General features: G+C 42.3%; 1 long non-coding RNA gene across 1 annotated transcript; it reads left to right on the forward strand.

Annotated features, from left to right (window-relative positions):
- The first annotated feature begins 3,950 nt into the window (after positions 1 to 3,950).
- On the forward strand, positions 3,951 to 7,241 carry LOC148315676 (uncharacterized). Its single transcript, XR_015840697.1, has 3 exons — positions 3,951 to 4,016; positions 6,975 to 7,028; positions 7,139 to 7,241. It is a non-coding gene; the product is annotated as an uncharacterized LOC148315676 (long non-coding RNA).
- The last annotated feature ends 7,054 nt before the right edge of the window (positions 7,242 to 14,295 follow it).

Consider the following 14,295-nt stretch of genomic DNA (forward strand, 5'->3'; position numbering starts at 1 on the left):
GGGAGGTGTAGATGGTACTTCGTCATCACAGGCTTCAGACTCGTCACTTGAGAAAACATCCCTGCAATGGATGCATAGACACTTGGGCATGAATGTCATTTAACAACAAAAGCTAGAACAAAAAGCTTTGCATTTAAAAGAATACATCTGTGATGGGGAAGCCAGGTTAAAGTGTTAATTTTATAATTATGTAATTAGCTGCAGGTTAGTCTAGTGAAGGTGTAATCACTTCTATTTTGGAGCATAGCTTTTGCTCTGTCCAATCATTGCCTCACCTGCTGAAACCCACATTCGGGTATTTTACAAACCAAAAACTTAAATACCTGTACAGCTCTCATTTTTAACTTATTTTCTCTAACCTTTACCCACAAAATTTGAATATTCAAAATAAAAGTACACAAAGAAGTCACAATTTTTCCACATTAGTTACTTACGTAGTTCCTCTCAAATGCAGCTCAACACTGCATTGAATTAGAGCTTGATAAGCCTACACACAAAACATACAAAGCACATTGTGGCATGATTCTGAATGAGCCAATCTAGCATTTCAACATCTGTTCAACTGTTGGAATTTTAACTATTATGTGACTCTATTAACCAACATTCATCCAACAATTATGCGCGCTCGTTTTGGACACTGCATTGAATTAGAGCTTGATAAACCCACACACAAAACATACAAAGCACATTGTGGCATGATTCTGAATGAGCCAATCTAGCATTTCAATATCTGTTCAACTTTCATCTTGAATTTCTATTATTTAAATAACAGGCAACATTCAACAGTTAATATGTTTTGCTTTACTTACCCAAATCAAACACATCACAAAAAAGCCTTAAATGAGCTAGTGGAGTAGATTGTATTAATTTGAGTGAAAGCTTAAGTCTTTTGGAGAATTTTGGAGAGAGATCGAGGGACACTGTGTTTAGCGTCGTAGGCCCAATGCTAACAATATGTAGCTCGTTGTAAAGGTCCTCATAAAAATAAATAAAACACACAACGCTTATCAGTATTATTAAAAGGGTGATTATAATGTACTTAAGTTTTCCCCAAAATAATTCGAGTACGTACGTTGTTGATATACCCTCTGTGTTCTCGTCACTTATCATTTTAGCATACTGTGTTTTAGCTAACGCACCAAGCAGTTTTCCAACACAGGCAACCTTGAAAAATTACAAAACACATTGTAAAGTAAGTCTAAAAAATGAGAGCCAGACATTTACCCAAGATTAATTAATTAATTCAATTATCGTTCGGGACTCACCGTGCTTTCAGCTCTTCTGCCGCACCTCAAAGACCGCGTAGCTTGCATTCGCTCCTTTTCTCACAGTTTGAATATGCTGCCTTCAAAAGAATCTGTAATTTTGACAACTCCAACTTGAATCTACAAAAATCAAGCAATAAGGTAGAAATAACTTCAAATATACTTTGAATAAAGATCTTTCACAGCATACAGAATTAATAAAATAACATTAATTAATAATGTTGATTTTGTTTATTAAAAAAAAAGTAACTGTGTTGACTGTTGGATGTGGCTGACAATGCTGGACCTGCCTTGTCAAATAGTTCATAGATGACAATCTTAGCTGTCTGGAATATTATAAAATGTTATCTTGTCCCTTAAGGGTTATTAAGTCACAGTTGGGGGTACATGTAAATTCACAAAATATAACGTCCAGCCTTGTTAAATTTAGCATAGATAAATACATGAATTTAATTTTAATTTTAATAAATCAATCAATCCTCTGTACTGCTTCTTGTCCTCACAAGGGTCCCCGGGAGTGCTGGAGCCTATCCCAGCTGTCTTCGGCCAGTCGACAGGGTACACCCTGAACTGGTTGCCAGTCAATCGCAGGGCACACAGAGACAAGCAACCATCCGCTCTCACACTCAGACCTTGGACCAGTGACCAATCAACCTATCATGAATGTTTTTGGAAAGTGGGAGGAAACCGGCGAAAACCCTAGCAGGCACAGGGAGAACCTTGCACTTCTGTACTGTGATGCGGACTTGCTAACCAGTCCGCCACCGTGCCGCTTGTTCTAAAGAGTCCCAGAAAATAAAAACACCCGTCCCTTAGTCAAAAGCGGAAAAAGTCCAACAACAACCCGACCATAATTTGCATTGTTCCATAAGTTAAATCAATGTCAAACCTAATAAAAGCTGACTTCTGGTCCTCAAAAATCCTACACTTATTTTAGTCCTTTCACAATCTCGCAGCATAGGCTCCATGGCCATGTCTCTATCGTTTTGGCATCCATTGAATAGTTCTACTGAGAATAGTCTTCGGGTGGTTACTATTAGCATAGCATGCATTAAATATCAAAAAGGCTCCAGAACAAATTTTCAAACCCATGCCCGCTTAGCTCATCTATAACCCATACAGGACCCAGACATGGTTGACCAGCTCTAACCTATGCCCACTTATCCCACACATAACCCAAACAGGACCGATAAATGGTGACCACTTCTAACCCATGCCCACTTAGCCCACACATAACCCAAATAGGACCCAGACATGGTTGACCAGCTCTAACCCATGCCCACTTGGCCCATATACAGCCCATATGAGACCCTCACATGGTTGACCAGTTCTAACCCATGCCCACTTAGCCCACACATAACCCAAATAGGACCTATAAATGGTTTCAGTAGTAGATTCAGTAGTTTTTATCATTACAGCATTTTCCCCTCTGTATAATGGACAGACATTAGGAGTGTTTCCTTACACTTAGATACGTTTATACTGTGTATATTTGCATGCTTTTTATGAATGTCTGCTGCTAATGTTATACATTAACGGCTACATTACGCCGCCGACTCTGTGTGAGCTATATCTTTGCTGCTGTAACACCTCAAATTTCCCCATTGTGGGACTAATAAAGGACATCTTTATCTTTATCTTTACCAGTTCTAACCCATGCCCACTTAGCCCATACACAACCCGTATTGCACCCACAACATTTGCCCAGTTTAAGCCCATGCCCACCAATCCCAGATGGCGCCCACATGGAACCCTGTACCATTGCCCACTTCTAGCCCATTCCCACTTGGTACCCAGGAATCCCGCATTTACCCCATTTGGGGCCCAGTTGGACATGTTGGCTGGGTACAGTACTTTTATTCTTGCAGTATTTTTATCATTGCAGTATTTTCAATCATTCAGTATTTTTTTTTATCATTGCAGCGTTTTTATTTATTTCCCCTCTGAACCATAGACAGGCATTAGGAGTGTTTCCTTACACTTGTATATGTTGTGGGCTGTAAGTGTGTATATACATGGGGATCTGTGTATATACGTATATACTGTGTATATTTGCATGCTTTTTATGAATGCCTGCTGCCAATGTTATACATTAACGGCTACATTACGTCGGTGCCACTGTGTGATGTATATCTTTGCTGCTGTAACACTGCAAATGTCCCCGTTATGGGACAATTAAAAGACATCTTTATCTTTAGAAATTGAAGATTCACTTGCGAGGCCATTTTCAACACGGACCTTTCAAGAGAAGCTATATCGTCCAACACTCGGTCAGTGCTGTCTAAGTGCTTTTCTGTATATTGTTTGTCCACCCGTGGTGTCATAAATTATGGTATTATGAGGGGGATTTATTCAAGTAGGACGAAGTAGGACTTCATTGAAGGCCCAGGTGTGAAATGCATGGCCCTCCACTGGTTCAAATAATATCTAAAACTAAATTACCAGTTACATGTGCAATTTCAATATTCAACAATTATCTCAACAAAAAAGGACAATCTGAATTTTTTTTAAATGCACAATAAAACAGAAAAGCCATTTCCGGGTATTTTACAATTCAGTCTTCATTGGGGAAAAAACATTCAACAATTTGCTTTTCTTATTTAATACATAGTTCAGCACAGCAGGTGGCGGACAAGCACCTTAAAATGTCATTCGCCTACACAAGGAAGAAGAACATGCCCGAGGCGCTCCCGTGTCCTCGTCTTTCGGTCAACCTGAGAATAATGTTCTTGAGGATTAAAGTTTATAAATGTAAGTATGATGTGATTTTTTATTTTATTTTATGTTGTTGAACAGTGTTTTTGTTTATTTTATAATTTCGTCATTAAAAGGCTGTGGCGGTTGGAGAGTCAGCTTCGTGTTAGGGCGTGTTAAAGATCCCGATACCCACACTACACCCTCATTGAAGTATATACGAGTAAAATTATTCGAGCGCGCAGCCAAAGTATATTGTCCACAATTATTTGCGGACTTAACCAAAATCCCATTGAACTGGCGATGTTCGGTGGAATTCTTGTGCCCATGCTGAAAAAAATTCTCTTCAAATGTACATATCGAATTATGACATTATGATAAACAGTTGCATGTGTGCAATTTCGGTCACTCTTTTAAAGTCACCTACGTGTTTTGTCCGAGTGCAGCTAGCGTACTTAGCGACCTTGTGTGCATGCGCCGCAGATTGTGAGAGCGCCTCAAATAGTACAAATGAAGCTATAGCTTGTTCCGGTGGGTCCCAAGCCAGGGTTTTTTCCTAACTACCACATTACTTAAGTTTTAATATCACTCTCAACGTCAAAATTGTTACAAATAAATACATAATGATAACGTGCCGCCAAGCTCGATGACATAGGAGGCGGAAGTTGGTGTCGTCACACGCATTGTCCCAATTTTGCAATATCGGTACGCTTGGAACCTGTGCTCTGCAACACCCCATGTACACGTCAACGAGGAACGTATGGTGTAGAGTGTTTATTGCGATTGGGCCATTCTTTGTCACGGTCTTCTCTCTGACAAATTGGCATATTTAGCAGCCAAAATATAATGAGCCGTTGCTGTGATAGTAGTTGCAGCCCAAGGTTATTTTAGTAAACGAAAATGAACTCAAAACTTGAATAGAAAAAAATAAAATTCGATAATGAAAAAAATACAGTGAACCCTCGGTTATCGCGGTTAATGGGGACCGAGACCACCCGCGAAAACTGAAAATCCGCGAAGTAGCGGCGCACCTTCAAAAATGCTTAAAAAAAAAAGTGCGAAGTAGTGGTGCACCTTCAAAAATGTTTAAAAAAAAAAAATTAATAAATATATATATATATATATATATATATATATATATATACACGGGTAGAGAGAGAGAGAGTGAAATTCATGCTATAACAAAAAAAAAAAAATTATTATTAAAACTTATTATTTTTTTATTCCCCAGCCATTATTTTTGTATTTATTCAATTACTTCTTTTTGTATTTTTTTAATTGCTTCGACCTTTACCTGCTGGTACGCCGTCCGGTGTGCCCTGTGAAATGAAAGGTGGCATTCTTCATTTATTTTTTTTATTCATTTATTCATTCATAACTGACAGCCTCGCGCTCCGCTCGTGCTCGGGCGGAAGAGGTGCTCCTCTTCGGCTTAATTGTCATGCACGCCGGACCTGCTCCCCCGAAGCGTGTCTCCGTTCGATTGAACTCGGTTTCATTTCGCCCCGCCCGTGCCCGGGGAAGGTGCTCCTATTCGGCTTAACTGTGACACACGCCCGCCCTCCTCCCCCGGAGCTTCCATTCGGTTAAACTTAAGGGCCGCTTGGCACCGCCCGTGCCCGGGGAAGGTGCTTCTCTTCGGCTTAACTGTGACGCGAGCATGCCCTCCTCCTCCGGAGCTTCCATTCGGTTAAACTTAGGGGCCGCTTGACACCGCCCGTGCCCGGGGAAGGTGCTCCTCTTCGGCTTAACTGCCACGCACGTCGGCCGGCCTCCTCCGGAGCTCTCGTACGCTCCCGAACAGAGCGAAATGTCGCCCCGCTAGTGCCCGGGCGGAAGTTGTTCCTCTTCGGCTTAACTGCCACGCACGCTGGCCGGAGCTCTGGTACGGTCCGAACCGCGCGAAACGTCGCCCCAAATCGTGCCCGGGGGAACGTGCTCTTCTTCGTCCACTCTCCTCTTCGCCCACGCTCTTCTTCGGCGCATGCCGGCCGTCTAACAGCTCCAGCGCCCCGTCGTGCCGCTCGGCGAAACTACAATGCCCCCGAATATTTTTTAGACCCGCGAAGCACTGAACCCGCGAAAGGTGAACCGCGAAGTAGCGAGGGTTCACTGTAAAATGAAAATGCTCTTTCAAAAATTAAAACTATCTAAAACTAGTGATGGCAAAATGAAGCCCCATAAAGCAGCCAAGCCCTGCAGGGAAATACTTCACACACGAATGGGCTTCGAGATGCTTCATTTTTCTTGACTACGCCATCCCGTGGACAGAAAAATGTATAACATGCTTGGTGCATGCAATAAAATGGTGAGCTGTAAATCATGCTCTGCTTACCAAGCAATATGTATTTGAAGAGTGATTTTAATTGTTCTGTTTTACTTTGTCTTCTCACTTCTCCAATATTCAGACAGCTCCGCCAAGACCAACGTTTCACCCCCACACTGATATAAAATGGACCCAACCGTTTGGGTCTCTTTCCAAATTTGGTACCAAAGCCTCCCCCACAGTGCGGCAGCTATCTTGAATTGGCCCGTTCCCAGAGAGTTTTACTTCATTCAGTGTCATTCAGTATTATTCAAAATCTTTCAGTGTCATTCCAAATCATTCAATGTCATTCACGATCTTTCCACATGCTTCCACCTTCCATCGTTCAGTGTCATTCCACATTCTCTTTGATATATAACATAACATAACAATAACATAATCCTGGGTCAGCAGACACCTAATTAATGTGTTAATACATGATACATTTTTATATAAGCAACACTTATGATTGTAACGTATTTTTAATTCTTTCTAGGCGGGAACTGTCCGAACAAAAAATTCATGCAATTTGTAATTAGACACTTTGTCATACAAAAAGTCACTCAGGGCAAGAGAAAAAAAATTGTCACTTGCCCAAGTTGGGCAAGTAATTTGGCCACTCGGGCAAGGCAAATTTTAGTGGCACTTGCCCTATGGGGAAGCAGTTTTTAAAGTTAACTTCGAACCCTGTGATGGTGTCTTGTGACCAGTCTTTATCAGCTGATGTTCCATGAAGGCGTGCCTTACCTGTCACAAGAATGAAGGCAAGTCACGCCCCCCGCTGTCCGTTCACTCCGCCAAGATGCTGCTCCAGGTGGTAGAGAGGATGAAGGCTCCCTTGTCTCTGTTCATGGTTTTTATGCCTCGCTTGCAGATCTCAATTGCTTCTTTGATCCAGCGCTGTAGTTTGTTCTCTCCGGTGCGGATGACCCTGCCCTTCTCCCAGTCCATGATGTGGTTTTCCCTTTTGCAGTGGTCAGTGATTGCTGATTTGTAATGTTCATGTTGTGCTTGTTCTTTTACTGCTCTGATTTCTTAATTTTTTTGACAGGTAAGTCACACCCTCATGGAACATCAGCTGATAAAGACGGGTCTCAAGACACCATCATGCGACACTCTGAAGAAGGCGAAAGACTCGCCGAAACATGTCAGGTAAAAAATTAACCTAAAACATAATTGTCTGCTTTTAATGAATCAGTCAAATATCAATAATAAGAAGACAAAATGAACCTAATACAAATAAATGAATGCTTAATAACTCCCCTGCACATGCTCCTAAAAATCCAAACCTTCACCTGTAAATAAAACGTCCCGACCTGAAGACATCTTAATGTTATTATTTTGTTATACACACAGTGCCGCCAAGTGGAATCAAAAATTTGTTTTTATTTTAATTTTCACGTACTGCACGGTGCCCTTTTGACGAATCCGACTGAAAATTAGTCAGAAAAGACTCACTTACTCTCTGCCGAATTTTGTGACGTTTTGGCAAAAGGCGTGGCTATTACGGTGCTGAAAAGTCCGATTGTACTCTGTGGCAACAAAAGCTCCGGCAACATTACTCAGATGATACTATCTTCTCGAAGTTGTACACATTTGAGGATACTTCAGCCCTGAAGACATCCACCAACTTATTTTTCATCGTAGTAGTAGCGCCACCAACTGGTAAAAGCTAATACAAGTTATTTTTTTGGATGTTTTTCTCCGTGCAACTCAACAAGGTCGCCCTCATATATGCTCGGATGACTGTTTCGGCCATGAGGATGTCACAATACGAAATTCATCCTTTTTCATGAAAAGTTGTGGGAGTGGCATTGCACTGTTCGGCAATAAAACAACGCTGATTATGAGGTTCTAAATATGAACGACAACTCGTGAAACTTTACACACACATCAGGCAGCGCAAATTTATCAATATTTTATACGTTAGTTGTGCAGCTTTTTTGAAATGGCTCGCCATGGCCCTCGAGAAATGTTAAAAAAAACAGCCCTGGTTGAGTGTTTCACCTCGCTTTTTGTAAATTTTATGGAGTACAGTGAACCCTCGGTTATCGCGGTTAATGGGGACCGAGACCACCCGCGAAAACTGAAAATCCGCGAAGTAGCGGCGCACCTTCAAAAATGCTTAAAAAAAAATACAATATATATAATAAATATATAAATATATATATATATATATATATATATATATATATATATATATATATATACGGGGAGAGAGAGAGAGAGTGAAATTCATGTTATAACAAAAAAACCAAATTACTATTAAAACGTATTATTTTTTTATTCCCCAGCCATTCTTTTTGTATTTATTTAATTACTCAGACTTTTACCTGCTGGTACGCCGTCTGGTGTGCCCTGTGAAATGAAAGGTGCCATTCTTTATTTATTTATTTATTTATTCATTTATTCATTCATAACTGACAGCTTCGCGCTCCGCTCGTGCCCGGGCGGAAGAGGTGCTCCAATTCGGCTTAACTGTGACACACGCCCACCCTCCTCCCCCGGAGCTTCCATTCGGTTAAACTTAGGGGCCGCTTGGCACCGCCCGTGCCCGGGGAAGGTGCTCCTCTTCGGCTTACTGTGACGCGAGCATGCCCTCCTCCTCCGGAGCTTCCATTCGGTTAAACTTAGGGGCCGCTTGGAACCGCCCGTGGCCGGGGAAGGTGCTCCTCTTCGGCTTACTGTGACGCGAGCATGCCCTCCTCCTCCGGAGCTTCCATTCGGTTAAACTTAGGGGCCGCTTGGAACCGCCCGTGCCCGGGGAAGGTGCTCCTCTTCGGCTTACTGTGACGCGAGCATGCCCTCCTCCTCCGGAGCTTCCATTCGGTTAAACTTAGGGGCCGCTTGGCACCGCCCGTGCCCGGGGAAGGTGCTCCTCTACGGCTTAACTGCCACGCACGCCGGCCGGAGCTCTGGTACTGTCCGAACCGCGCGAAACGTCGCCACCGATCGTGTCCGGGGGAACGTGCTCTTCTTCGTCCACTCTCCTCTTCCCCCACGCTCTTCTTTGGCGCACGCCGGCCGTCTAACCGCTCCAGCGCCCCGTCGTGCCGCTCGGCGAAACTACAATGCCCCCGAATATTTTTTAGACCCGCGAAGCACTGAACCCGCGAAAGGTGAACCGCCAAGTAGCGAGGGTTCACTGTATGTATAAGACCAAGACCTACAAAAAAGTCTCTTGGAGCAATGAGCCAGGTTTTACAGGAAGTCGGCCATTTTGAATTTACTTAAAAGGGGGCGGGTCACCACAATGGACTTTGTGTAGAAATTATTATTGGGGCCCGAGCAGCGACCGCGGCGAGGTCCCTATTTTTTTTGTAGAAATTATTATTAGGGCCCGAGCAGCGACCGCTACGAGGTCCCCATTGTTTTTGTGGAAATTATTATTATTATTATTATTAGGGCCCGAGCAGTGACCGCTGCGAGGTCCCTATTGTTTTTCTAGAAATTGTTATTAGGGCCCGAGCTGCGACGGCTGCGAGGTCCCTATTGTTTTTGTAGAAAATATTATTACTTTTATTATTATTATTATTATTATTAGGGCCTGAGCAGCGACCGCTGCGAAGTCCCTATTGTTTTTATAGAAATTATTATTATTATTATTTTTCCGATTGTTCGATTGCATTTTTGACCCCCGAAACATGCACAAAAATTCACCAAACTTGGCAGTCTCATCGGGCATGGCGAAAAATTTGATATTTTAACGTCTAATATGAACAGGAAGTGAGTTATGAATTTTTGAAAGTCCGACTTTTGCCCTTTTTTGCATGTTTACAAGGGTCATTCTTTTGCACCCTGATCCTAAAGGCTTCATCTGATTGCCTTAAAATTCTGTCTGTAGCATCTTAAGACCTGGGACAAACACTGGGGCTAAAATTGGGGCTAAAATCTTTTGTTTCCGAAATACTATATGACGGGGGCGGGGCTTCAAAGTTTTCACTTAAGATTTCCTTCGCCGCAATGGACAAAATGCTTAATTAACTCTCCTGCACATGCTGCTAAAAATCCAAAACTTCACATGTACATAAAGAGTCGGTACCTGAAGACATCTATATGTTTATATTCTGTTATACACCTTGCGCCAATCAATATCATTTTTTACATTTTGACGTACTGCACGGTGCCCTTTTAACGAATCCGATTGAAAATTGGCTAGAAAAGACTCAAGACATTGATCTTACTCTATCCCTATTTTTGTGACTTTCCTTCGAAGGGCGTGGCTATTACGGTGCCGCAGAGTCTGATTATTCTCCGTGGCAACAAAAGTTCCTGCAAAATGATTCAGATGATCCATCTTCTCGAAATTTTTCACATTTGAGGATATTCAGGCCCTGAAGACGGCTGCCAACTTCTTTTTGATCGCAGTGTTAGCGCCACCAACTGGTTAAAACAAATACAAATTATTTTCGTTGATTTTTTTCTCCGGGCAGGTTAACAAAATCTACCTTACATTTGCTCGGATGAGTGTTTAGGCCTTGAGGATGTCACAATACGAAAGTCTTTCGCCTTCTTCAGAGTGTCACATGATGGTGTCTTGTGGCCCGTCTTTATCAGCTGATGTTCCATGAGGGCGTGCCTTACCTGTCACAAGAATGAAGGCAAGTCACGCCCCCCGCTGTCCATTCACTCCGCCAAGACGCTGCTCCAGGTGGTAGAGAGGATGAAGGCTCCCTTGTCTCTGTTCATGGTTTTTATGCCTCGCTTGCAGATCTCAATGGCCTCTCTGATCCAGCGCTGTTGTTTGTTCTCTTCGGTGCGGATGACCCTGCCCTTCTCCCGGTCCATGATGTGGTTTTCCCTTTTGCAGTGGTCAGTGATTGCTGATTTGTAATTTTCATGTTGTGCTTGTTCTTTTACTGCTCTGATTTTTCATTTTTTTGACAGGTAAGTCACACCCTCATGGAACATCAGCTGATAAAGACGGGTCTCAAGACACCATCATGCGACACTCTGAAGAAGGCGAAAGACTCGCCGAAACATGTCAGGTAAAAAATTAACCTAAAACATAATTGTCTGCTTTTAATGAATCAGTCAAATATCAATAATAAGAAGACAAAATGAACCTAATACAAATAAATGAATGCTTAATAACTCCCCTGCACATGCTCCTAAAAATCCAAACCTTCACCTGTAAATAAAACGTCCCGACCTGAAGACATCTTAATGTTATTATTTTGTTATACACACAGCGCCGCCAAGTGGAATCAAAAATGTGTTTTTATTTTAATTTTCACGTACTGCACGGTGCCCTTTTGACGAATCCGACTGAAAATTAGTCAGAAAAGACTCAAGACAATGATCTTACTCTCTGCCGAATTTTGTGACGTTTTGGCAAAAGGCGTGGCTATTACGGTGCTGAAAAGTCCGATTGTACTTTGTGGCAACAAAAGCTCCGGCAACATGACTCAGATGATCCTATCTTCTCGAAGTTGTACACATTTGAGGATACTTCAGCCCTGAAGACATCTACCAACTTATTTTTCATCGTAGTAGTAGCGCCACCAACTGGTAAAAGCTAATACAAGTTATTTTCTTGGATGTTTTTCTCTGTGCAACTCAACAAGGTCGCCCTCATATATGCTCGGATGACTGTTTCGGCCATGAGGATGTCACAATACGAAATTCGTCCTTTTTCGTGAAAAGTTGTGGGAGTGGCATTGCACTGTTCGGCAATAAAACAACGCTGATTATGAGGTTCTAAATATGAACGACAACTCGTGAAACTTTACACACACATCAGGCAGAGCAAATTTATCAATATTTTATACGTTAGTTGTGCAGCTTTTTTGAAATGGCTCGCCATGGCCCTCGAGAAATGTTCAAAAAAGCAGCCCTGGTTGAGTGTTTCACCTCGCTTTTTGTAAATTTTATGGAGTACAGTGAACCCTCGGTTATCGCGGTTAATGGGGACAGAGACCACCCGCGAAAACTGAAAATCCGCGAAGTTGCGGCGCACCTTCAAAAATGCTTAAAAAAAAAATACAATATATATATATATATATATATATATATATATATATATATATATATATACATATATATATAAATATACATATATATATATATGTATATATATATATATATATATATATATATATATATATATGTATATATATATATATATATATATATATATATATATATATATATATATATATATATATATATACGGGGAGAGAGAGAGTGAAATTCATGTTATAACAAAAAAAACAAATTATTATTAAAACGTATTATTTTTTTATTCCCCAGCCATTCTTTTTGTATTTATTTAATTACTCCGACTTTTACCTGCTGGTACGCCGTCCGGTGTGCCCTGTGAAATGAAAGGTGGCATTCTTTATTTATTTATTTATTTATTCATTTATTCATTCATAACTGACAGCTTCGCGCTCCGCTCGTGCCCGGGCGGAAGAGGTGCTCCAATTCGGCTTAACTGTGACACACGCCCACCCTCCTCCCCCGGAGCTTCCATTCGGTTAAACTTAGGGGCCGCTTGGCACCGCCCGTGCCCGGGGAAGGTGCTCCTCTTCGGCTTACTGTGTCGCGAGCATGCCCTCCTCCTCCGGAGCTTCCATTCGGTTAAACTTAGGGGCCGCTTGGAACCGCCCGTGCCCGGGGAAGGTGCTCCTCTTCGGCTTACTGTGACGCGAGCATGCCCTCCTCCTCCGGAGCTTCCATTCGGTTAAACTTAGGGGCCGCTTGGCACCGCCCGTGCCCGGGGAAGGTGCTCCTCTACGGCTTAACTGCCACGCACGCCGGCCGGAGCTCTGGTACGGTCCGAACCGCGCGAAACGTCGTCACCGATCGTGTCCGGGGGAACGTGCTCTTCTTCGTCCACTCTCCTCTTCGCCCACGCTCTTCTTCGGCGCACGCCGGCCGTCTAACCGCTCCAGCGCCCCGTCGTGCCGCTCGGCGAAACTACAATGCCCCCGAATATTTTTTATACCCGCGAAGCACTGAACCCGCGAAAGGTGAACCGCGAAGTAGCGAAGGTTCACTGTATGTATAAGACCAAGACCTACAAAAAAGTCTCTTGGAGCAATGAGCTAGGTTTTACAGGAAGTCGGCCATTTTGAATTTACTTAAAAGGGGCGGGTCACCACAATGGACTTTGTGTAGAAATTATTATTGGGGCCCGAGCAGCGACCGCGGCGAGGTCCCTATTGTTTATGTAGAAATTATTATTAGGGCCCGAGCAGCGACCGCTACGAGGTCCCCATTGTTTTTGTGGAAATTATTATTATTATTATTATTAGGGCCCGAGCAGTGACCGCTGCGAGGTCCCTATTGTTTTTCTAGAAATTGTTATTAGGGCCCGAGCTGCGACGGCTGCGAGGTCCCTATTGTTTTTGTAGAAAATATTATTACTTTTATTATTATTATTATTATTATTATTAGGGCCTGAGCAGCGACCGCTGCGAAGTCCCTATTGTTTTTGTAGAAATTATTATTATTATTATTTTTCCGATTGTTCGATTGCATTTTTGACCCCCGAAACATGCACAAAAATTCACCACACTTGGCAGTCTCATCGGGCATGGCGAAAAATTTGATATTTTAACGTCTAATATGAACAGGAAGTGAGTTATGAATTTTTGAAAGTCCGACTTTTGCCCTTTTTTGCATGTTTACAGGGGTCATTCTTTTGCACCCTGATCCTAAAGGCTTCATCTGATTGCCTTAAAATTCTGTCTGTAGCATCTTAAGACCTGGGACAAACACTGGGGCTAAAACTTTTTGTTTCCGAAATACTATATGACGGGGGCGGGGCTTCAAAGTTTTCACTTAAGATTTCCTTCGCCGCAATGGACAAAATGCTTAATAACTCTCTTGCACATGCTGCTAAAAATCCAAAACTTCACATGTACATAAAGAGTCGGTACCTGAAGACATCTATATGTTTATATTCAGTTATACACCTTGCGCCAATCAATATCATTTTTTACATTTTGACGTACTGCACGGTGCCCTTTTAACGAATCCGATTGAAAATTGGCTAGAAAGGACTCAAGACATTGATCTTACTCT

The sequence above is a fragment of the Idiotropiscis lumnitzeri genome, unplaced genomic scaffold (genome assembly GCF_059441095.1).
Source record: "Idiotropiscis lumnitzeri isolate Australia: NSW breed Sydney's pygmy pipehorse unplaced genomic scaffold, RoL_Ilum_1.0 HiC_scaffold_62, whole genome shotgun sequence".
NCBI classification, from domain to species: Eukaryota; Metazoa; Chordata; class Actinopteri; order Syngnathiformes; family Syngnathidae; genus Idiotropiscis; species Idiotropiscis lumnitzeri.